The sequence below is a fragment of the Eurosta solidaginis genome, chromosome 3 (genome assembly GCF_040869045.1).
Source record: "Eurosta solidaginis isolate ZX-2024a chromosome 3, ASM4086904v1, whole genome shotgun sequence".
Taxonomy (NCBI): Eukaryota; Metazoa; Arthropoda; class Insecta; order Diptera; family Tephritidae; genus Eurosta; species Eurosta solidaginis.
Window position 1 is genome coordinate 212,635,636 of NC_090321.1, and position 26,563 is coordinate 212,662,198.

Below are 26,563 nucleotides of genomic sequence, written 5' to 3' on the forward strand. Positions count from 1 at the left end.
TGCTCGATAGTCGTTGGATTTTCGTCGCGGTTCTGTACAGTTTTTGTTAGTTTTTGTGTGAAATTCGATACCCGTGCACGTGTTTTGGCATTTTTTGTTTAAAAGTAAAAGTAATTCGCTGAAATGTCAAATAAACGTAAAAAATACGTTGTCCTTGGAAACCAAAGTTCAGATCTTGGAAAAGCTTGACAAAGGTGTTCAAGGGAAGCAGTTAGCCCTAGCATTTGATGTGGTGCCATCTGCCATCAGTTATATCAAATCGAATCATCAATTTTAAATGCTTTTTCTAATACCTATCCTGAGGCTAACACAAAATCATTGCACATCGCTGAACATTAGTTATGAAGTTTTTGATTAGTTTTTGGCTTTTTTTTATGTATTTCTATCGATCTTTTAAGCATTTTTAATGAAAAAATATATTTATTTTAATTGGAGTTTTTATTTTTTGCATCTTTTTTTTTGATTTAGCGTATATATACATATATGTATATTTAATAAAAAAACATGTGATATGTATTGTACTGGATTGTTATCTGATGTTTTCTCGTTTTTATGCACAAAGTTGAATAATGCAAAATTTCATTGCAAATTTACTTAATTTTTAAGGTTTTATACAAATAAAAACACGTCCATGAATTAGAATTTTTAAGAAATTAGAATCACCCTAAAAACAAAGTGGTTCTAATATGTGAGCGTCTACTGTATTTCTTATGTGAGATAAGAATACCAAATCGGCAATATCCATTTTGTTCAAGTATTAGGTAAACACTTGACACTTAAACCGCTTTCAGAACTTAGTTTTTAAATAACCCTAAGGACAAGCATTTTTCTATTAAATGTAAACAATACTCTGCGGACTTTTACTCCTTCAAAATATTCCAGTATAAGTATTCTAATCTAAGAACTCAATGCCCCTGCTCGGGTGCTTATTGTGAGGTAGTTTCATCGAATAATGGGGTGTAGCTCAGCCAATACAGAACACATGATACCCGTGAAGCTAATAAGAATGGTTGGATAGTTCGAACAAATGCAGAAAAGATATCAATTTATTTAACATTTAAACCTATTTTAAAATTTGCCTTTCCAATTGTATTTATAACATACAGTTTTTCTATCCCATTACCCTAGTTTAGTAGTCCAATGTCCCTGCTTGGTTGCCTTCTGTAAGGCAGGTTTTGCCGAAGGATGGGATAGCACTCAGCCAATCCAGAACATACGAATCCCATGAAACTTATAGGGATGGCCCGACTTATTAGAATGGTATAATCGAAACTTAACTCATATCGTGAGTCATACGTCTGGATTTCACAATCAATTAAAATTTGTATCAGTTAAATTCAGTGCTAGGAAGATTTCTGATGATACTCTTTCTGGCATCCTCCCTTTCTAAAGCATTTGAAACCTTAATAGCAAAAGAAATAAAAAACTCCGTCCACAATAATCGGTTACTGTTACCTTTTTAGAAAATGATAGCAACAGCAATCCCGAAAAATGTCCAAAACCACAATTCGTCAATAAAGTTGAAAACAACTTAAAATAATTTCTTAGTTATAATGAAACTATCGCGGAGTTGTCCTGAAATTCTCTCAAAATAAAAACAAAAACAACCTCGAAATTATACCGAAACTAACGCTGAGTTATGCTGGAAAAGTCTTAAAACTATTTCAAAAACAATTTCGAAATACCTCACAGTAATTCCTTAATGAACTTAAAAATAAGCTCAATAGCTTTTTATTACACTGAAACTATCTCGAAGATATCTTGAAATCGTTCCAAAATCATCCCAAAAACAATTCTAAAATGATTCCGAAACAGTCTTAAAAAACTTGAAAACAACCCTTGTAACAAATAGGCTTTAAATTATACCGACGCTATCCCAGAGTTATCCTGAAAGCTCCAAAATCTAACAAAACAGTTCAAAATAATTCGTTGCTGAACTTGAAAACAACCGCAATAGTTCTTCAATAATACTGTAATACCCCGTAGTCTGAAATGGTACACAAAATCATGTAAAAAACAATTTCGTAAAAAAATTGTTAGTTAATAAGAACTTGAAAATATCCCCAAAAGAGTCCCTAAGTTATACGGAAACTATCTTGGATTTATCCTGAAAAAGGTTCAAAAATATACGAAACACAATTCCGAAACTGTCCAGAGTAGATTCCTAAAACAACTCCAAAACTTTTCTGAAGTAATACTTAAATATTCACATTCTCTATATAGTTCTTTGCTTATACCCGAAATCCCGATGCTATTATGAAGCAGTACCAAAATGACCTCCAAAGCAAAAAACAATTCCGTAATTATCCCAAAAACAATTCCGTAATTATCCCCAAATACTCCCAAATTAGTATCGAAATCTTTATCATAATCCTTAAATAAGTTAAATGTATCTTTCTTTAACTTTAAAGCCGAAAACAGTTCCGAACTTTTTTCTAAAATAATTCCGAAATTGTCCTATATGATGCTAACAACCAACTATGATCCAAAAACAAGATCAAAAGATTGATACTCTTTTATGTATATAGGGGTTTTAATGAGGTATGCTGCCAGCCTATTTATGTCATAGCAAATCACTGTTTGAATTACAGTCGTAAATGACTCAGCATGTAAAATGATTTAATGGCAATTGACCACTTGAATTCCTATAAAATGAATTCAATGTGCAGTCACCCGAGCGGCAACATAAAAAGTACATAGCATGAAAACATTAGATAGTGATCGAACCACGTTTTTAAAAGCTGCACTGGGTATTTTAGAGTGGCCCAAACAATAAGTGTTTTTATTTATTTATTATTATTATTTATTTTTTTGAGGTGGAATGATGGAAAGCCTAAAAGTAAGTGTGGGTCTTTAACCGCACTAAACCTCCTGGCGTCGTGAGTACCATTTTTTGTATATGAAAAAAAAAGCAAAACAAAAATAAAAAAAATGTGTAACTGATATTTATATTCTTCTTCTTATACAAAGATTTCGGCTTTAAAATTCACTTAACCACGGTGTGAGATCAATTACTCTCTCAAAGTAAAGCCTGACAGGTCGGGAGTATAAGAAAAGAACGGGAAAGTTACTCTTTTGGGTAACTTCAAGAACTAAAACGAACAGACTTAATAAAAACTCATTGGTTTAAAAGATATCTCAGGTTTAAATAAAAAATAAAATTATTTGGCGTGAAAAAAAGAAAAGGTGAGAGAGGCACAAGCTCTAATATCAAATTACCTCTTGACAGTGAAACAACCGAGAAAAAGAACACTAAAAACTAGTCTTTTGGATAAAAAATATATAACCTTTTATTGAGGTTCCAGACTTTTATAACGAAAACATGCCTTCGTGAAAATGTTCGGTCAGTCTCTAGAATATTTGCTTGTATATATAAGTTTGTATTTGTGCTAGACAATTGCATTAAACGCCACATTAAATTGCCTTAAGATTGACTTGTCGATTTGCCAATGGCCCATAGGTGGCTATGGAATAACTTTGTTAATGCTCATAATAAAATTGCTGCTACTGTGTTGGTAATGGAGCTTTTGTAATAGCAAAAGCAATATACGAGTAAATAAAATATTCCGTAATATTTTTATAATATTCATATAGGAGTAATTGACGACTTTTCACATGGCCACATGCTGCAGGATACCCCAATATGCCAATGTAAAATGTGCAAATTGACCCAAAAGCAAAGGAAGCCACTTTAGGCGCGGGGGTAACATTCCATACACAGTTGAGGCAAATCAAAGGGCGAAAAGTCAAAAACGTATGCAAACACACATACCCATATATGTACACTTTTACATACATACAATATATTCCACATTTGCCTGTGCATACAACCGTAAGTACGAAATAAGTACATAATTCCATTTATACTCGAACATGGCAGTCGCTTCCAATTTCAGTTGCTTGTGGCAACATTGACATGCATATATTAAATTTATGCAAATTCACTAGAAAACAACAACAACGCCACTATATGTAAGTGAATGAGTGACATGCACTTGCAGCATGATGGCAACACTACTCATCACATCACTTCTCACACTTTGCTTGGCGTTGAAGTGTCGTTAGCTGTAAATGGAAATTGGAATATAGAATTGAACAACTGTGCCAGATTTTCGCAATGCCAAGTGAGAAATTGTGTAATGCCAAAACGAAAAATAAAAAACTTTTTACAAATAAAGCATGTAGATGAAAAGCAAGGAGAGTAGCGCCAGTACGAGGGTTGCTTGTTAAAATAGTTGTTGTTTAATTAAGATATTGAATTTGATCCCTTTAAAGTTTAACTTATTTGAGTAAAGAAACTTGTCTTTTCGGGTTCATAGACTAGTGATCAATGGAGACTGATTTAAAAATAATCAAGGTAAAGATGTTTGGCCCTACTTATTAACTCTCTACATAGAAAAATTACAAATAGACATCATTGTAATATGACTTGTTATAGTGCATGAAAATTGAGTCATGAATCAATTTATCATGTACAGTAGATATGAAACACAACGTCAAGGGACTGATTCTTCCACCTAACTCACTGTATTAAAAGAAACTGGTCCCAAATTTTATGTTTCAGAATGAGTCGAAATTGAGTCATAAATATTGATTTGTCACCAACGATAGAAATAGGACTCGAAGTACAAGGCTGAGCCCTCAGACAGCTTCTTGATTAACTAAAATCAATTAATGTAATAAGATAGTTGAAAAGATTTTTATCAAAAAGCGGCCGTCGAAGTGTGGTGGTAGCGTGCTCCGGTTACCACACCAAAGATAATGGGCTGAACTCATGATCAAAGCTACATCGAAAATTAGAAAAAAGTTTTTTCAATTAGTAAAAAGTTTTTCTAAGGCGGGTTTTGGAAATGATTCGGCAAACACTCCGAGTTTCTTTCTGCCATGAGAAGCTTCCCAGTGAAAATTCATCTGCCTTGCAGATGCCGTTCGTAGTCGGCATAAAACATGTATGTACTGTCCCGCCAATTTGTAGGAAAAATTAAAAGGAGCACGACGCAAATTGAAAGAGAAGCTCGGCCTAAAATCTCCTTCACCAAAAATAAAAATAAAACTCGATGCGTAGATTATGATACCTAAGACCAATTCATTACGTGCTAGTAAATTTATAATGAATCAAAATTGAGACACTAATACTGATTAATCACCTACACCGGGAATGAATCTCCAGCTAAAGTGGTTCACTCATCAGACTTATTCACTAAATGAAAAAAGTTAAACAGTAGATTGGATTCTCTACTTTATAGAGAAAATTAAACCTGAGTCCATCATGATTAATCACCTAAGTAGGAATGTAATATGAGCTTAAGAAGCAAATTCTTCGGACTAATTTACTAAAAATAGATTCACAGGAGTCTCGTATTCGTTGTAAAGTTTTAAATTTTAAGTAGTTTCCATGGTTCCCAATATAAAATTTGTTAAAAAACAAAGATTATGTCTGTTAGGAGTAAATATAAATTGAGGCATTGCATTTGATGCATCACTAGTAGTGGGAGAAAAACTCGATGTAAAACTTATTTATTAGATAAATAAAATTAAACAGTGGAATAGACTTCTTAGAGTGAATCAAAGTTGAGTCATGAATATTGATCAAGCACCCACTGCAGAAATGAAACTCGAACTAAGAAAGATAGGAGGAGAAAAAACCACTCACAAAAAACAATATTTGTATGTCTGTTTATAATGAATCAAAATTTAGTCAAAAAAATTAGTTTGAAAATTCCGATTATTAATGGTAAAATACGATATAAAGATGCCAAATCTTAAGACTCATTCATTAAATCAAAGAAAATCTAACAACGGAATGTGGAACTGTGCAAGCTGTCCACGCATGTATAAAACGGAGACGTGAGCGGTAAGGGTTGGTTCAAATAAGTCCAACATCCCTGCGAGAAGGAAAAAAAGCATTAACTGAAATGTGTATCTTGGGCAGGCAGCGGACAGCTTTTATCGTACCCACAACATTTACATACTTACATACATAGATATGTTCTAGCATCTTGGTATCTTTGCCGCATCACAGCCACTTTATGATAACAGCCAAGCAACTGTGTGACCAAAGCAATTCATTCAGTACGTCAATCATTCAGGCCATTACTCTCTATCGAACTACTAACTATTGCATCGACCCAGCAAACATTTGACACAGACAGTAACTTTGACTTTGTTGTTCTCCTTTTCGTAATTTATTGTCAGGCCTGTTGCTTGCCACAGAGAATTGAACTTATTGCTTGCCGTGAAAGAAATGAGCAAAAAAAAAGAACTTAACAAAATTTGCGAAAATTAAAACCAGGCCAGAAAACCGGAGGCATAAACAAAATAAATGATGCTACTTACTTAAATCGTCGTGGCGAGTTGATACGAAATAATAAAAAAAGGAAGAATGAAGAAGAACATTACATACATTCAATTTTATTGATAAAACAAAATCGTATTTGTCAACTTTGAAATTTATTTGGTGGGTTGGTTTTAGTGGCGAGTCCCAATTGACTCCAATTAGCGCTCATGCGCCGTTTTGATACCACAACTCGTGAGTTAACCAATGAAGGGGTGTTGTAAGCAGACTAGTAAGAATTTTTAAGCTCCTCAGGGAAACCCCCTTTTATCCATCCCGTGGAGTTTATAAATTTGAGAAGCTCTCCCGGCCTAACATCCTTAAGTTCTGGGAGGCTTTCGAAAAAGGGCTTTCCAAGAAACTGTATTCTGCTTCGATAGTGTGCTGGGTATTCGCACATCAGATGCTCACCGTTTTCTCCGCCTCCGGACGCTTGCAGCTGCGACAGGAGGTATTGTGTTCCAGTCCCATCCGTGCCCCATGTACTCCAATTGTCCAATGCCCCGTGAGCACCGCAATTACTCTGGATATATCCCTTCTGTTCATCTTAAATACAGATATAGATCGTTTTTCGTTATATAATGGCCACAAGCTATTGGAAACTCTACAGGACCGCAACCGCGCTCCAATCTTTCCTTGAGGGGAAGAGAATTGTGTAGTTTGTGTCGAAGACTGCCCTTGGACATATGTAGTCCGTTTTTGGCGAGATGCGGGAGTTGTTGATATTGAGCAGGATGCGGCCGTGCCCGTATGTACGCTCACTTCAAAGGCCCAACTGCCGAAGCCTGAGGGCCCCTTGAGATGCCGTTTCCTTGATAAAGAGATCTACTGGTAGTACATTGCATATCACGTTTAAAGCTTCCAAGGTGCACGACCTAATTGTCCCCGGTATCGCTCCGCAGGCAGATCGTTGAAATTTATTTAGTATTTGACATGTTGCATGTAGCACGTGGCATGTGGCACCAACTACCTAACTATTTACATTATTATTGCACGGCGCCTGCCATCACCATTGTGCAACATTTTATTGATTTATCCATTCGATGGCGTCAATTTTATTGTCTGTATGTCTGTCTCTCTGTCTCCTCGATTGTCTTTCATTATAATTGGTGGCAGGCAACAAAACGTGGCACCAAAAAAAATTTGCAAAACTTTTTAAATTTCCTATTGTTTGCCTTGAACTTTTTCATTGATTTGCCATATTTCGGGTGTGCTGAATGAGTGTACTCTGACGTACTAAATATGCACATTGGATGTTGCAACAATTGTACGGATAAGTGGCTTCTGTGCTGAATTCCCGAAAGCTTTATTAAGGCACTGATTTTTGCTGAAGCACATTTAAATCTTTTTTTTTAATTATTGCACGAATAAATAGCTAAGGTAGTTAATACTATTGGGAACCCCAACATCTAAATCTCTTTCGATAATTGCCAAAAGAGCATTTCATGTAATATTGGTAACAGCCATGAATCCTCTTCATATATACGTGTGAGTATGCACCAAGAACTCTAGAGCGGTACTTATATTCGTCGAAAGAGCATTTCCTTTCTCAATTGTCAGTTCAGCTTAAAGTAGTACTTTTTCGAAAAATTGGTTTAGCATTGAATTTCATAGCTCATATATATCTCCGAGTACTGAGTTCATGAGACTGAATTAATCCAAAGTGATACCACAAATTTCCCCAACGACCAAACTGATAAACTCAATGAATAACTAGGATCGTCCCCTTATCAAATACAAGAAGTTGTCTAGGACCTATGCTATTTGCCGCTTCTAGATCTGATAGCTTAGTCAATCCTAACAGCTGCACTCTTAACAGGCTTACGGAGGACGCGCAATTCCTACATCTACAGTCACTAACGTGACCTCATTTACAGCATGTACCACGAGAAGGCTGCGACTAGTCAGAATGCTCATTATGAACCTCTAGTCCTTTTCTTTTAGTGATAAGAATAACTTTCTTATTCCAAGGGCTTAAGGCCTGCACATCATCTTCGATACTTTGCAAGCCCGCGCTTGATTCCACGCCTCTCCTACTCGGTGTATCAGGTATAACTCTCTAATTCTTTTAATCTCGCCCATATGGATGTCCATGGCTTCGAGTGATACAGCCGTTTTAGCTAGCTCATCTGTTTTTTTCTAGTTCCTTCTATTCTCATATAGATGTACATTTTTCTCTATCCCGATTTTTTCTAGTGATTGCTTATGTTCTATTAGACTTTTAGATGGTGTACTTTGCGATATTATTGTCTTGATTTCACAGCTACTACTTACACCTTATAAACACACACTACTCCTTCCATTACTTTGAAACCATCGGTGTACATGTGCATAGCTTCGTCTGTCATTTGGGTATCCTTGCGCCAACCATCCACCTCTATTGTGGCTCTTAGAGTAGCATTCAGACTCGATTCAGTTTTTAACGATGTGTTCTTCGCCACCAGGTCTACAGGTGCAGAATGGCATACAGTACAGCTATCGCAGTTGTTTCAGAGCTTCCGTAATGAAAAGCATTGATAGTATGCATACCCTCTAATTTTTTGAGATAGGCTCCAGCACTATTTTACATGCATAAAGTGCAATCGAGGCCCTCTTTCCTCTCCCTTCCATGTTGAACTTCCACGGTAACTTACTGTCTAGAATGGTCCTTAGATATTTGGTACAAAGTTTCTCCTGCAGGTTTCTCCTGGCGATCAACCTGACACTAGACGCCCAGGTATGTATATTTTGAAGCGCCTGGTCCATCGAAAAGCAAATTTTCTACTTGTGACAATTGCAACGTTATCTGCATACGCTGTAAGTCTGATGGGTCCCTCGTTGAACCTCCTGAGTAATCCCTTTCAGGAATACCCACTAAAATCTTACCTCCTGCATCCCATGCGATTTCCTTCACCTGGGACCATACCTTGTGTGCAGAAGGTCGCTGTGTGAGCTGTCTAGTTACACTAACGCCTGATATATCCAATATTTTATTTCATCCGCCCAATTTTGTGCATCATCTCAGCGTTAGAGGCTGTGCGACTCATTTTGGCTAAAGGTATTTCGTGCTATTATGAGCGAAGCCATATCGTATACAAACGCTTTCGTGAGTGATTTCGTTTTGTAAATAGCCCGGTACATTCTCTCAAGATATCTAGGAAATCAAGCATATCCTACCCTAGCGAAGTCGACTGTGGGGCAAAAGGGCTGCACTTCAATAGTAGCCTCAAGACGTAATACTTCCAACATAACTTGGATGTCGGTGACATCCTCCTTTGACTTCACGAGGAAAGCAACCAGAACAGGCATTACCATCAAATCTGTAGCGCATACCTTCAATTCTATGATAGACGCCTACTTGCCACTACATCCAGTATGATCGAACCAGGCTGTCGCTTTCTCGCCTAAGCTTTCCACCAGACGGATATTCAGCGGCTACTCACATAAAACATGGACGCTAGTGTGTGAATGAAATGAGTTTCTGGACCTACATACATACATTAAGTATCACAAAGTAAAGTGCACAAACTCCACCTGTCTCTAAAAGCTACATATGCGGTTATTCTCACAAAGTTTTAATTCAGGTAGAGGTTTCTGTTTCTTGCTGGCAATTATTTGTTTAATTGTGTCTCAAATGAAGCATTTTCAGAATATCTTAATTTAACGTATTCGGTAACTGTCTTTTAATCTGTCATCAATATTTGCGCTTGCGGTAACTCTTTTGATATATGAGTACACCTGTACTTAAAATAACTACATATGTGCTCCCGGCATTTATATATTTTTGTACTTTTTATACTCAGTTGAGCAGAGCTCACAGAGTATATTAACTTTGATTGGATAACGGTTGGTTGTACAGGTATAAAGGAATCGAGATAGATATAGACTTCCATATATCAAAATCATCAGTATCGAAAAAAATTTGATTGAGCCATGTCCGTCCGTCCGTCCGTCCGTCTGTCCGTTAACACGATAACTTGAGTAACTTTTGAGGTATCTTGATGAAATTGGGTATGTAGATTCCTGGGCACTCATCTCAGATCACTATTTAAACGATATCGGACTATAACCACGCCCACTTTTTCGATATCGAAAATTTCGAAAAACCGAAAAAATGCGATAATTCATTGCCAAAGGTTGATAAAGCAATGAAACTTGGTAGATGGGTTGACGTTATGACGCAGAATAGAAAATTAGTAAGATTTTGGACAATGGGCGTGGCACCGCCCACTTTTACAAGAAGGTAATTTAAAAGTTTTGCAAGCTGTAATTTGGCAGTCGTTGAAGATATCGTGATGAAATTTGGCAGGAACCTTACTGGTATTACTATATATGTGTTAAATAAAAATTAGCAAAATCGGATGAAGAACACGCCCACTTTTTAAAAAAAAAATTTTTAAAAGCCAAATTTTAACAAAAAATTTAATATCTTTACTGTATAAAAGTAAATTAAGTCAAAATTCAACTCCAGTAATGATATGATGCAACAAAATACAAAAATAAAAGAAAATTTCAAAATGGGCGTGGCTCCTCCCATTTTCATTTCGTTTGTCTAGAATACTTTTAATGCCATAAGTCGAACAAAAATTTACCAATCCTTCTTAAATTTGATAGGGGCATAGATTCTATAACGGTAACTGTTTTCTGTGAAAATGGGCGAAATCGGTGGAAGCCACGCCCAGTTTTTATAAACAGTCCACCGTCTGTCCTTCCGCTCGGCCGTTAACACGATAACTTGAGCAGAAACCGACATATCTTTACTAAACTTAGTCCACGTACTTATCTGAACTCACTTTATCTTGGTATAAAAAATGCCCGAAATCCGACTATAACCACGCCCACTTTATCGATATCGAAAATTACGAAAAATGAAAAAAATGCCATAATTCTATACCAAATACGAAAAAAGGGATGAAACATGGTAATTGGATTGGTTTATTGACGCAAAATATAACTTTAAAAACAAACTTTGTAAAATGGGTGCGACACCTACCATATTAAGTAAAAGAAAATGAAAAAGTTCTACAAGGCGAAATCAACAGCCCTTGGAATCTTGGCAGGAATACTGTTCGTGGTATTGCATATATAAATAAATTAGCAGTACCCGACAGATGATTTTCTGGATCACCCTGGTCCACATTTAGGTCGATTTCTCGAAAACGCCTTCACATATACATCTAAGGGCCACTCGCTTTTAAAACCCTCATTAATACCTTTAATTTGATATCCATATCGTACAAACACATTCTAGAGTCACCCCTGGCCCACCCTAATGGCGATATCTCGAAAAGGCGTCCACCTATAGACCTAATGCCCACTCCCTCTTAAAATGCTCAGTAACACTTTTCGTTTGATACCCATATCGTACAAACATTCTAGAGTCACCCCTGGCCCACCCTAATGGCGATATCTCGAAAAGGCGTCCACCTATAGAACTAAGGATTACTCCCTTTTAAAATACTCATTACCACCTTTCATTTGATACCCATATCGTACAAACACATTCTAGCGTCACCCCTGGCCCACCCTAATAGCGATATCTCGAAAAGGCGTCCACCTATAGACCTAATGCCCACTCCCTCTTAAAATGCTCAGTAACACCTTTCGTTTTATACCCATATCGTACAAACATTCTAAAGTCACCCCTGGCCCACCCTAATGGCGATATCTCGAAAAGGCGTCCACCTATAGACCTAATGTCTACTCCCTCTTAAAACGCTCAGTAACACTTTTCGTTTGATACCCATATCGTACAAACATTCTAGAGTCACCCCTGGTCCACCCTAATGGCGATATCTCGAAAAGGCGTCCACCTATAGACCTAATGCCCACTCCTTCTTAAAATGCTCAGTACCACCTTTCGTTTGATACCCATATCGTACAAACATTCTAGAGTCACCCTTGGTCCACCTTTATGGCGATATCTCGAAAAGGCGTCCACCTTTAGAACTAAGGATTACTCCCTTTTAAAATACTCATTACCACCTTTCATTTGATACCCATATCGTACAAACATTCTAGAGTCACCCCTGGCCCACCCTAATGGCGATATCTCGAAAAGGCGTCCACCTATAGACCTAATGCCCACTCCTTCTTAAAATGCTCAGTAACACCTTTCGTTTGATACCCATATCGTACAAACATTCTAGAGTCACCCTTGGTCCACCTTTATGGCGATATCTCGAAAAGGCGTCCACCTATAGACCTAATGCTCACTCCCTCTTAAAATGCTCAGTAACACCTTTCGTTTAATACCCATATCGTACAAACATTCTAGAGTCACCCTTGGACCACCTTTATGGAAATATCTCGAAAAGGCGTCCACCTATAGAACTAAGGATTACTCCCTTTTCAAATACTCATTACCACCTTTCATTTGATACCCATATCGTACAAACATTCTAAAGTCACCCCTGGCCCACCCTAATGGCGATATCTCGAAAAGGCGTCCACCTATAGACCTAATGCCCACTCCCTCTTAAAATGCTCAGTAACACCTTTCGTTTGATACCCATATCGTACAAACATTCTAAAGTCACCCCTGGCCCACCCTAATGGCGATATCTCGAAAAGGCGTCCACCTATAGACCTAATGTCCACTCCCTCTTAAAACGCTCAGTAACACTTTTCGTTTGATACCCATATCGTACAAACATTCTAGAGTCACCCCTGGTCCACCTTTATGGCGATTTCTCGAAAAGACGTTCACCTATAGAACTAAAGCTCATTCCCTTTTAAAATACTCATTACCACCTTTCATTTGATACCCATATCGTACAAACACATTCTAGAGTCACCCCTGGCCCACCTTAATGGCGATATCTCGAAAAGGCGTCCACCGATAGACCTAAGGCCCACTCCCTCTTAAAATGCTCAGTAACACCTTTCATTTGATACCCATATCGTACAAATAAATTCTAGAGTCAGCCCTGGCCCACCTTTATGGCGATATCCCTAAATGGCGTCCATCCATAGAACTATGGCCTACTCTCTCTTAAAATACTCTTTAATACCTTCCATTTGATACACATGTCATACAACCACATTCCAGGGTTACCCTAGGTTCATTTCCCTACATGGTGATTTTCCTTATTTTGTCTCCATAGCTCTCAGCTGAGTATGTAATGTTCGGTTACACCCGAACTTAACCTTCCTTACTTGTTAAAATATGGCATATTGACTTCAATTAACATTTCCCGTACAGCTTCAAATCTGCCCACACAAAGCTCAACCAGATGTTATAAAAAAAGCTCTAATAGTTCATACAAACAAATAGCTAAATAATCTGTAGTCAAACACAGAACTAGTCCATAAACATTCCAGAACTTTGAACTTAGTCCGAAAAAGATTAGACTGTTACCCACTGAAAATCGTAAGTTTTGCAGAGCAAAAAATCTTTGTAGAAGTATATTTTAATTATTCAGTTAAAGCCACCGGGGCACAAGCCTAGTTTCTCTTCCATATTAGTCAAATATGCCGAAGGCCTTTAAATAAGTAATCTTTAGGTATTCTATTTGAACTAGTTGCCGGCAGTATGATTTAGTATAAGGTAGTGGAGCTTTCGATTTCTCGAATTTGTTCGAGGAGAAATTTCTCGCGAGTATCGATTTTTCGTGAGCTCGAATCGCGAAATACTCGCAAGGCTGCGAGCTTTTCGACTTTCAATTTAATCGTTGCATTAGCGGTATTATATAGAGCTTACGGTTTTTTTTTCGAACACAAGCGAGAATTACAAGAAGTCATCGTAAGCTCTACATATACTACTGGCAATGCTGCGACTAAATTGATGTCGAAAAGGCTTGCGAGCTTATCTAGTATTTCTTAACTCGATAATCTCTTTATGGATTTCTCAATCCTCGCTTGTGTTCGAGGCGAAATCGTGAGCTCTATTAGGTAGACTTTTAAAAATCTTATTCAAATAATACCACACCGAAGACCGTGGGTTAAACTCTCGGACAAAACAACATGGAAAATTTACCGTGGTCGGCCCCGGTGATTTGGCAAACACTCCGAGTGTATTTCTGCTATGAAAAGCTTCTCAGTGAAAATTCTTCTGATTTGCAGATGACATTCGGAGTTGGCATAATTGTAGTAAAAATTAAAAAGGAGCCCGAAGCAAATTGGAAGAGAAGTACCAATAAAAAGTGTTACGTGACTAGATAGACTTACCCTTCGTACTAGTTGTGCGGTAGTTTGTAAATAGTTTATCTGCCGGCAGTGAACATACATATGCGCGTATGAGTCTATGTGCATGATTACATATCGCACTTTTAGTGACTTGCTTTTATAGGCGCAACAAAAACATTTGACCGGAATGACCGTGAATGAAATGAACGAACTTAAATCTTAAGCTTTTGCCTGCAGCAGAGGTGTGAAAATATCGATGTTTATATCGATATATCGATTATGGATATCGATATTTTTTAATTGATATCAAGTAGGGTGATTCACAATGGAAGAAGATTTCCAAAATACTTCCGTAAGATTTAAAGACTTATCCACTACTCGAATATTTTGAGAAGTGTTATCGACATTAATGGTCCTTTTGTCTCCTAGTTCCAGTATGATTTCATTAATTGGTGCGATGATTTTGGCCATTGCGTTTCAAGTCACGCCAATAACTAGCACGAAATGTGTTCAAGCTTTTATTTACCTATTTTTCTTAACTCCGTGAAGGCCTCACCTTTACTCTGTTTCTAAATACAGGTGCCAAAAAGAGTACCTTCTGGCCCAAATCGTCATCATCCATTCGCTAAACTATTATCTTGAAAACTCTAATGGTATCACAGGTTGAAGATGACCAGCTACTTGTGCAGTGAACTGTACCAAATATTAGACTGAAGACGGCACACAGCCGAAATAGGTTTATATTCAAACCAAATTTGACAAGCAATAACGGCAAATCGTTCCAATATCCTAACGCTGGTTACCAAACATACGAAGTTCTTCACAGTTCCGAAATTTCGACTGTCAAAAGTTATGTGGGTACGATGGCACCAATGCGCCGATATATTGTTACAGTTTGTGCCATCGCGTTTTAGATCTGCTACTAGAATATATTTTACAGCATAGTTTGGTTTTCAACGGCTCGTCGAGATCATTGTCAAACCCCACGTAGCTGGTGGTTTTGCTCAAAGTGATTTGGTTTTATAAGAAAGAATTATATATAACTCAAATTCAGTCATAATTTGCCTCTTAGATATCGAATAATTTCAGTAACACATTTATCGATTCTTTGGCAGCTCTAGCATGTATGCAGCTTTTGCTGTATTGTTGTTATTGCATCAATTAATGTGCAAATACACTCTGTTATTGTTTGAAAATCATATACTCGTAAATTAGCTAAATTTAGACTTGCAAATAATCTCGAATTTCCATTGTTTTTGTTTTTTCTAATGTTAAATTTTTTGTTGTTTTTAAGTAATTTTCTATATTAAAAAAGATTTTTGAAATTAAAAATGAGGTCACTGGAAAACTCGACGATTGCCTTTTATATTATGTACAAACAATACGAGTTTTATGCCAATGAGCTTAATTGGTGTGAAATGCGAAATACAATTATATTAAAAATTTTGCAATCAAATTAGCTAGTCAAATTGGGGTCAGCTTGTAAACATATTCAGCCCGATTCTAAACGAAAATTCCGTGCGAGTTTTTTCCCTTCTCCCATTCCTCGTATTCTAAAAAAAAATTCCTCGTGAGTTTTTTCACTTCTCCCTTTCCTCCTATTCTGAACAATGTTCGAAAAAGCGGAAACCGGTTATGGGAGAAAAGTAGGTATTATGAATGTGAGAGAGAGGGAGATTTTTCTGTCATTTCTTAGGAGTTTTTTCACTAGTTAAATTAAAGGGAATGCATCAAAATAGTTAAAGGAAATTGGTTCTTTTAAGAAAGAACACTTATTTGTACAAATGTGTGCTAAAATATGTATTAACATTCTACCACAATATTCTCACTGTTAATACAACAACAACAACAACCACTATATTCATTATTTTAAGTCGAAAAGTATATCATAAGCAACGGAAGAGCTCTTCGTGTATTTGATGCAGCCATCCAGAAATTGCGCAAGAATTTTTTAAGAAGGCTTAAATAGATTTTGGCATATGGCGAAAGGCGAACTCAACTCGACTTAGCCGCCAGAAAATTGCCTTACAGAATGAATGCATGCAATTTCGGCGGATTTGTGTTATCCCGCCGTCTTCTTCTTCTTATGCTCCTCTGTTGATGTTGCTGTGGCACCAATTCATTACTTACTCCAGTGAATACCACATGAAATGAAATAATGTGCATTGTTTATACATTGTTTCTTAATTTCAAACAAATTCGCAACAATAACTAAACTTTTAAATTTTTTAAACAAAATAAGAAATGCGCAACGAAATTTCAAGTGACAAAACAGCTGACTTCGAAAATTCGAAATTCCTATTCCCCAATTATTCTTCTCCGCGGGAATAAAAAAATCCGCGAGAATAAAATTCCGCGAGAAAATTTAGAATTGGTCTGATTGATAAAGCTGAGTTTTTATAGTTTCCTAGAGTTCACCATCATCATCCTCGATAATTAGTGCCTAGCCGCTTTGACTATTTTGACCGCTAGTCAAGTCATACCAATTTGGAACATTAAGAGAGATCAAAGCTTCCCTCACTTGTTTCTCTCAAATTAGAGAATGCATAACTTCCTCTGCTGCCAAATTTGAGTGCACATGCAAATACTTTAATTCAAGAAATCGTACGAAAAGAAGTCGCCTTGCCTGAAACCTCGATTGCACCCCAATCCTTACTTAGTTGTTGCTCAACGCCATTTGGCAAAGCTTAGAGCTTTTGAGGTGAAGTCGGCAAGGAGGTGGTGCGTGTTGACTCTCTCGTACATCTTCTTCTATTTGGCGTATATTGGAAATCTGGTCGATAATCGACTTTTAGAGTGACTAATCGATTAGCAAAAGTTGCTTATTAAAATATTCGACTATTACTAATCGACTAGTTGTTTGTATGCCATAAGTTATAAGCTCGACTATTCGAATAGTTTATTTTTGTGTAATTTTTCAATGAGTTCTGCGCATGGTAAATATATTGTGGGGCTATTGTAAGTCGTATACAGCTCACATGTTTTGAACTAGAAGTAAAATTACATACCCAGCTGCGTTTTCGGAAACTCATTGCATGACAATTGTATGACAAAAAATAGAATTTATGACACCGTCAGCATTCAAATAATGGCAAATAGTGTACATTTTCAATCAATACAAAAGTGCCTATGCGACATATTTTTTAGTCGAATAATCGATTGCAGACAAGCGTCCTAGGCTGTAGCCTCTCAGATAAAGTCCAGTTTGACGACTTTGGGCTTCAACCTTCCGCACAAAACGCGGGATCGCCTCTTTTGTGGATAGGTAAGTTACACTTCAACTCCAATTTGGAAGCATGCGATCTTTCTATGATATTCTGCTCTTCAACGACTTTTCTTCGACGACTTCACGGTTTCCTCCATCTCCCCACCCCAATCTGTACGTTGTTTACCAGGGGAAGAAATTCTTGTTCCACAAGGAAAAATAATTTTCATCATTTCAATAAATTTTGGTTTGAAATATTTTTTCATTCCATTACTTCACTGTAAAAAATTTCCCTTCAGCTTACAGTTATCATTCTTACAAGAATTTGCCCTCTCGAAGCATTATTACTATCAACCCGCGTTTGTAGCTCATCGCACTCACGAAGTTTATTTGCTCTAACTTGGCGTCTCTCTTCCTTCTTCGTATACCGATAGAGACGTCTTCACCACCCATTTCTGTGGTGGTGTAGCTTCAAATGCTATCATTCGTCATTTTCGAAACGGTACGACATTTTTCATCTCACCAGCTCCTATAACATCTGCGCGGCGATACTCCGTGACGCTCGCTGAAATCGTTAGACCGAAGATTGCCTTCAGTGAGCTAGTACTCTTTCTTTACAGAGGTGTACGCATGACTTGGCTGCCGCAAAGTAATGGTCCCAGTAGATATTTATAGCGTACATACATACGGGATAGTGGTGTGATTCTTGCCCTCCATTGAGGCGGATTTTTGTTCCATGTCCTTCAATCAAGTGAAGGCCAAAAGCTGGTATACATATTGTAACGAATTTACTGCAAATCCTCTTATTTGCAACCCTCTGCTAAGTTCGAATCACTAAACTGTTGAATAAATAACTGCAATATTGAATAATGGAAAATGGCCTTTATTTAAGTACTTCACAATAAGACTTATACTTTGCAACTAGCTTGCTTAATAACCAAACTGACTGATGATAGCTTAAATGAAACTCTCTATTGCCCGACAGATTGCGTGCTTAATCAAAACTGCTTATAGCGCATCTACCGCTGGTGCTTTTATACTCTGTGATTTCCTCGTGGCATCTTCTAGGCGCTTCCAGAATTTACTTAGTTGCCGCCATAAAATTATAACTACAGATGCACGTATATAGCTTCTCATATACGTGTATTTGTGAGCGACACTTCAGCAATTACAATTGCATACTTTTGGGAGCATCTCAGATAAGATATCTGCATGTGTTTGTGCATCTCTTCTCTGCTGCGTGTACGTACATACATATGTGTAGAAATAATGTTTTATTCGTTTATGTAGATGTAAGTGACTGTCTGCTTTATTGTTGTTGTGACTTCATTTACTTAGCATCAGACTAGGGATGTGAGTATCACTTAGTGTCACTCATATTCGTCACAATATATTCTAAGCCGCGCCGAAGTTGATCAACTTCATTCGTTGCACACTTTGCAAGGTGATATTGTCAATCTGTATTGCACCGCCCATCGTGATATTTGTATAATGTTTGGCTTTACGAAGATATCAACCAGCCGGACAGTGTATTTTCTCCTGCAAGAGTGGGTACTTTCCAGTTGCAATGCCCAGGTTCTTAAAATGCTTGCCGTGTTATTACCAGAATAATAAATGTAAGTGCACTTTATTTCGAAAAACGAAGCAATTGCATGCACCACCACCTGAAAAGACGGGTACCAGTACGCATTTGGTATAAAAGAGTAACACACATATATATACAACTGATGCTTATATAAGCATGTTAAAGGAATTTTAATAAAGGCTTGATTCTTAGGGTTGTCATTGGTAGAGTATAGGAAAAGTCGCCTATTACCACAGGTATGACTAATAACGGGTATATTCTAAGTACATTAACCTGTTGTCGTATTATTTTACTAACTATGAGATCACATAACAGAAAAATTCAGCATGAATTCCGCATATAGACTGAATTTGTTTGTTCATTGTGTTGCTAATCCAATAAACTCTCAAGCAAAAGGAAATTTATTTATATTGGAATTGCTTTCCATCATCGCTTATCAAATTTTATTTGTATGGTTGCGAATCGTTCCAAATTACATCAATCCCACACTGACGGAATATTAGGGAAATCATAACAATTTAAACATTTCCTCGGCAGCGGCTTTAAGCACAAACACGTACAATTTAAGCTCATATCTATACTTGCCACCAAATCATGCCATTTCAACTCTTATGAACGCTCACACTCAAGGTTTTTCTTTGCGAACGCTGACCACAAATAGACCATAAATCGATCCATCACCAATAAATTGATTGAAGGAAATAAAAACCACTGCGCCCACATTAATTGCAAATTTTTACGACGGCCTACAAGAATTGTGCATGTCAAAAAGTCGTTAATACATATTATTCCTACCAACTTGAAACCTTCACCGTTAATGGTGTCAGCTCAATTCCTCCACCTATAACTCGATGTAGTACAACGGTTTGTGGCTTTGCTGTTACAATTCGCTGTAATATGTTTCTTTGGTTTCTATGTCTGTTTTCCATTTTGTATAAGTAACTTTTAATTTTGCTGATATTCTTGGAATTTCTTTTGCCTTTGTGCTTTTGTCGTTTCTGTTGCTGACGTTGCATCTTGTATTGCATTTGTGATGGAGACCAGTGGTGTATGTAGGTGGCGTCTTGTTGCCACTTTCTATGACCGTCCGCCAAATGCGTTGTGCGATATGTGTATAGTACTTAAGTAGCTCTATTATTTATTTAGTATGCAAGTTGGTGTGTGAGCTTTTGTGAATGAATTTTTTACTTAACGTGCTTTACTGTATTACTAATATGTCAAATGAAAGACGTTGGTGATGGGCGTTGAGAGTGGTGATGTCAGATGGTGCAAATTGCAATATTTCGATTATTCTTTATATTTGATTTTCGTAAAATATTGATTGAAGTTGTTTATTTTTAAGAATGTGCTGTCAGTTTATTAAAGCTGAATAGTTTGAATGTGCTGTAATTTTTGTTTTAGTCTTAAAGTATCATTCGATGGGATATCATGTCGTGAGGCTATGCAAGGGCCAACTCATATGTCGAATATGTAGCAGGTAAAGGCAAGACAAAGATGTGTGTAATTTTTATTTTTTTTAATCACCCGAGTAAAATATATAGCAGTTTAATTGTTGACTCGTTTTTCTGAACCAAGAAATTCGAAAACGATTATAAATAAGAATTACCAGATTAAATCCTTTTCGGCGTCAAATTGTCTGCACTTTATGCAAAAAAGTGACTAGTTAAAAATTTTTTTAAAGGATCTTCAAAGAATAGTGAAAAGGGAACTTGAATATTAAAAAAAATATACTATACACATATTTTCCAAACAATTTGGAAACCTGTCTGCGCTTCCAGAAAAGAAATCGTTTCAATGAAAGTAACTGCTTCCAAAAAACTGTATCGGTTCTAAAAAAGCTTCCTCAAAAAAAGCTTTAAAAATGTTAGAGATTTTAATAAAAGAGAGCCAGTTTAAAAATAGTACCAGAAAGATAACCGACTCAGCGATGGTGGTTGCTTCAAAAAACCCAAAGGCTTGCCCTATTGTTCCACAATATGATAAAAATCTCAAACACGAAATGTTAGATCTAGAGAGAACCAAATATTTTTAAATTTTAGATATTGAGAGCCTCATATTGCGAAACGAACGATCGCTTCGCCCCAGAATATTTGGCATGGCTACATCCTGGAAAATATAACACAGGTTTCTTTGATGGAGCTGGTAAGTGCGCACAGGAGGCAAATACCAGCAGGGACTTCGGTGCCACTGGCAGTCTGCTCTTTAAATGGCGAGGGGTCTCGAAATACTTCTGACCGGTTGTAAATAACAAACGCTCTTCGACATCTTAGTGACTGTAGCCTTGACGGGGCACTGCCGTAAAGGAATATATGCAGTGTGGCTTAGTATTCTGGATAATCCAAACTGTCTTAGTTGCATGAGGGATGACGAGGAGGAGCCACCCAATCACTTCATACCTAGCTGCCCAACTTTTAAAAGGACAAAGCGAAAATATCTCGGTATACGAATCCCAGGAGGTAATTTCTGGGCTCGATGTTTGCCTTATCAGAAAATATTTTGTTGCTACACAGCGATTCACTTAATAATAAGAAATCAGTGCCACCGTTAGTTAATGTGGAATCAAAACGGACCAAAAAAGTGTTCAAGTGAGCTGCTTCCACCTAGTTGAAGCAGCGGCCACGATTTCCAAACCTAACCTGGGCACCATGAATAGTGGAATATGGTAACGATGTTTGTACGTCGTAGATCTCATATAAGTGAAATCAGACAGCGAATCCGTTAAGGGAAATTAACGAAGACAGAAAAACAAATCGATGATATATAAAATAGAAAGGGGAACGAAAAAGGAAAAAATGGTGATAAAAGAATAGTAAGAAACAAGTAAGGAAGGCTGAGTTCGGATGTAACCGAACATTACATACTCAGCTGAGAGCTTTGGAGACAAAATAAGGGAAAATCACCATGTATGAAAGTGAACCTAGGGTAACCCTCGAATGTGTTTGTATGACATGGGTATCAAATGGAAGGTATTAAAGAGTATTTTAAAAGGGAGTTCTATAGGTGGACGCCATTTCGGGATATCGCCATAAAGGTGGACCAGGGGTGACTCTAGAATGTGTTTGTACGATATGGGTATCAAGTGAAAGGTGTTAATGAGTATTTTAAAAGGGAGTGGGCCTTAGTTCCATAGGCAAACGTCTTTTCGAGATATCTCCATGAAGGTGGACCAGGGGTGACTCTAAAATGTGTTTGTACGATATGGGTATCAAATGAAAGGTGTTAATGAGTATTTTAAAAGGGAGTGGGCCTTAGTTCTATAGGTGGACACCTTTTCGACATTTCGCCATAAAGGTGGACCAGGGGTGACTAACTATCAAATTAAAGGTATTAATGAGGGTTTTAAAAGGGCCCTTAGGTTTATATGTGAAGGCGTTTTCGAGATATCAACCGAAATGTGGACCAGGGTGACCCAGAACCTCATCTGTCGGGTACCGCTAATTTTTGTATATATCGTCGGTACAATGCCAAAGAAACGAATGTGCCATTTTTATTTAAACGAAATATTATATATGTCAAATTTTGCAAAGCCAAAACAACAAATGTGCATTTAAAAAAAAAAAAAAAAAAATTAAAAATCATTTTTTAATTAACATTACTTAGTGGTTTACAAAAGTAAACCTTCCAATAGTGGTTGAAAAATGCCAAATTAAATCTCTATTAATTAAATCTCTTTTTTTAACAATGTCTTACGCGTTTTTCTCAACACATCAAATATGCACATTCGTGTCTTTGGCATTGGACCGACGATATGTTATACCACGAAGAGTATTCCTGCCAAGATTCCAAGGGCTTTTCATTTCGCCCTGCAGAACTTTTTCATTTTCTTCTACTTCATATGGTAGGTGTCACATCCATTTTACAAAGTTTTTTCTAAAGTTATATTTTGCGTCAATAAACCAATCCAGTTACCATGTTTCATCCCTTTTTTCATACACTCAGAGAAAAACGCCGTTCTAAAAGCCAGCACCACCGGACTCAATTCAACCTTTTCATGTTCTTACTTTTTTGTTCTTGAAAAATGAACGACCTGTTCTTAAAACAACCACATTGTTCTTGAACTGAAACCATTTTCTTGAAAAGAGAACGGCTGGTCTTAAAATATGAACAACTGTTCTATTAATGAGAACGATGTTCTTAAATTAAGCCCAAGAAAAAAGAAACCGTACAATTCGTGTGCACTACAATGTTAAATACACCATTTGGCAGCAGCTATCAAGCAGTTGTAGTGGCCCAGCGGCTATGATGTTGCGCTTGCGATCGTGTCGCGCGAGTTCGATCACGGCCAAACTCTGAATTTTTTTAAAACAATTTTTTTATGTTCTATTTTTTTTAACTCTTATTTTTCGTTCAGTTCCATTCACATATGCACAGGTAATTCTCAAACTTGTTATGAAATGTTTTAAGCATATATGCAGATAACGTCTTCAAATAAGAATAATTTCTCAATAAGAGAAATGTATGAAAAAATGCTTATTATGCATTTTTTCTTAAACCTTTGAATTTTAATAACAATTTTTTTGTTATAAATATTTTTTATTTATGACAAAAAAATTATTATAATTAAAAAATAAATAAATATATTGAAAAAATACTTTCCCCTCCCACCAAAGATCAAGCACGAACCGTTCTTAAATTGAGAGCGAAAAATGTTAAATCGACCCCAAATTTTCTCGAAGCGTGAGAACGAAAAATATTAAATCAACCCCAAGTAGTGCTTGAAATAAGCACAGAAGTATCACACATCAATACCAAACTGGTCGTCAAATACGAACGGTGTGCTTGGAAAAACTGTTCTTAAAACAAGCCCATCGGTCACAGGTTAAGAAAAAACGTACTTAACAGGCTTTGTCAACGAATGTTCTTAATTTGAACTTGTTTCGTTCGTTTTAGAACGATTTTTTCTCTGAGTGTATTTGGTATAGAATTATGGCATTTTTTTCTTTTTTCGTAATTTTCGATATCGAAAAAGTGGGTGTGGTCATAGTCGAATTTTGGCCATTTTGTATACCAAGATAAAGTGAGTTCGGATAAGTACGTGAACTAAGTTTAGTAAAGATATATCGATTTTTGCTCAAGTTATCTTGTTAACGGCCTAGCGGAAGGACAGACGGTCGACTGTGTATAAAAACTGGGCGTGGCTTCAACCGCCCATTTTCACAGAAAACAGTTATCGTCATAGAATCTATGTCCCTACCAAATTTCACAAGGATTGGTAAATTTTTGTTCGACTTATGACATTAAAAGTATTCTATACAAATTAAATGAAAAAGGGCGGAGCCACGCCCATTGTAAAATTTTCTTTTATTTTTGTATTTTGTTGCACCATATCATTACTGGGGTTGAATGTTGACATAATTTACTTATATACTGTAAAGATATTAAATTTTTTGTTAAAATTTGACTTTAAAAAAATTTTTTTTAAGTGGGCGTGGTCGTTCTCCGATTTTACTAATTTTTATTAAGCACACATATAGTAATAAGAGTAATGTTCCTGCCAAATTTCATCATGATATCTTCAACGACTGCCAAATTACAGCTTGCAAAACTTTTAAATTACCTTCTTTTAAAAGTGGGCGGTGCCACGCCCATTGCCCAAAATTTTACTAATTCGCTATTCTTCGTCATAAGTTCAACTCACCTACCAAGCTTCATCGCTTTATCCGTCTTTGGTAATAAATTATCGCACTTTTTGTGTTTTTCGAAATACTCGATATCGAAAAGTGTGCGTGGTTATAGTACGATTTCGTTCATTTTAATAGCGATCTGAGATGAGTGCCCAGGAATCTACATACCAAATTTCATCAAGATATCTCAAAATTTACTCAAGTTATCGTGTTAACGGACAGACGGACGGACATAGCTCAATCAAATTTCTGTTCGATTGTGATGATTTTGATATATGGAAGTCTATATCTATCTCGATTCTTTTATACCTGTACAACCAAGCGTTATCCAATCAAAGTTAATATACTCTGTGTGCAAAGCACGCTGAGTAGAAAAATGGTACAATGTCGGCAATGATGTGAATGAATATAAATTTGCTTATCGTCACGGTTGCGAAGATAAGGCAATGCCAAAAGAGGCAAGAAAAAGAAAGGAACAGAAGGCAAAGGAAGGGAAAGGGAAAAAAGGGGGAGAGGAAAGCAAAGATTAGAAACTGAAGCCAAAACCGAAGTCGGAACAGAAGCCGTTCGAGGTGTTATGAATTTGTAATCGAAGCTCTAACGTTTTATTATCGGTTTACTATCGACGGGATATCGGCGGGTTATCTATTTCTTAACGATGAGTTATCTGTTTGTTATCGACGAGGTATAGGCGCTATCGATTTGGTATTAACTTGGGATCGATAACACAATTTATCGATGAGTCATAGATTTTTTATCGACGAGCTGTCGGTTTTCAATGGAGAAGTTATCGATTTACTATCTGAAATCTGTCGATTCAACGATAACTCGATGATAATTCCGCTTTCTATAGTCTTATATGTAAAATTCTCATGTCACAGTGTTTGTGGCTGAACTCCTTCACAACGGCTCGACCGATTATCATAAAATTGTATGAGTAAATTGAGTAGGTCTGAGAATCGGATCTTATCTATTTTTCATACCCCAAAATGGTAAGGGTGGAGTACCTCTTATTTTTTTAGACAAAATTGTTTTTATTTTTGAAATTTTTTGTGAAATAGCATTGAAAAATACATACAACTGGGGATTCGAACTGGATCTGGCGGCAAGGGATGGAGAAGAATAAAAGGAACGAGATAGAAGAAGAACGAGGGAAGAAGAAAGAGACTGAGAAAGAGATAGTGTTGGACGAAGATGGAGAGAAAGATGAACCGGGTGGGGAAGAAGGAGAGTGAGCTAGAAATAAAATAAGCACGGAAAAGACGGAGATCGAGAAAGAGACTCGGAGAGATTAGTGAATAAAAGGATAAAGAAAGGGGGGGGGGGGGGCAGGGAAAGGAAGAGTAAAAGGTAAACATTTCTGAAAAGTTATGCAGTTAGACCAAAGTAAGGGCAGAACAACGTCTGCGGGTGTGCTAGTAAGCTTATTATAAAACAATAAAACAATAACTTGTCGGTATGGTTTTTTAGTAAGATGTGGACGAAACTCTTCTCAACTAGCTCTTAATTATTTCTGGAAATAGGGAGCTAGTTAATTTAAAAAACACCTGCATATTTACACATTGAATTTCACGAGTACTTGGTACTCACGCCTTTTTTCAAATATATTCCTTCCTATAGCAAACCGCATTTTATGCTTATTACAAGATTGTAGACCATGAAATTTGCTACAAGTCTCTTCTATATGTGTGAAAATTATTTCACCATAA

General features: G+C 36.8%; 1 protein-coding gene across 12 annotated transcripts in view; it reads left to right on the forward strand.

The window, feature by feature from the left end:
* The window catches only part of MESK2 (misexpression suppressor of KSR 2), a 149,595-nt gene that overhangs the window by 60,375 nt on the left and 62,657 nt on the right, over positions 1-26,563 (forward strand). The gene's annotated exons all lie outside the window — the stretch shown is intronic.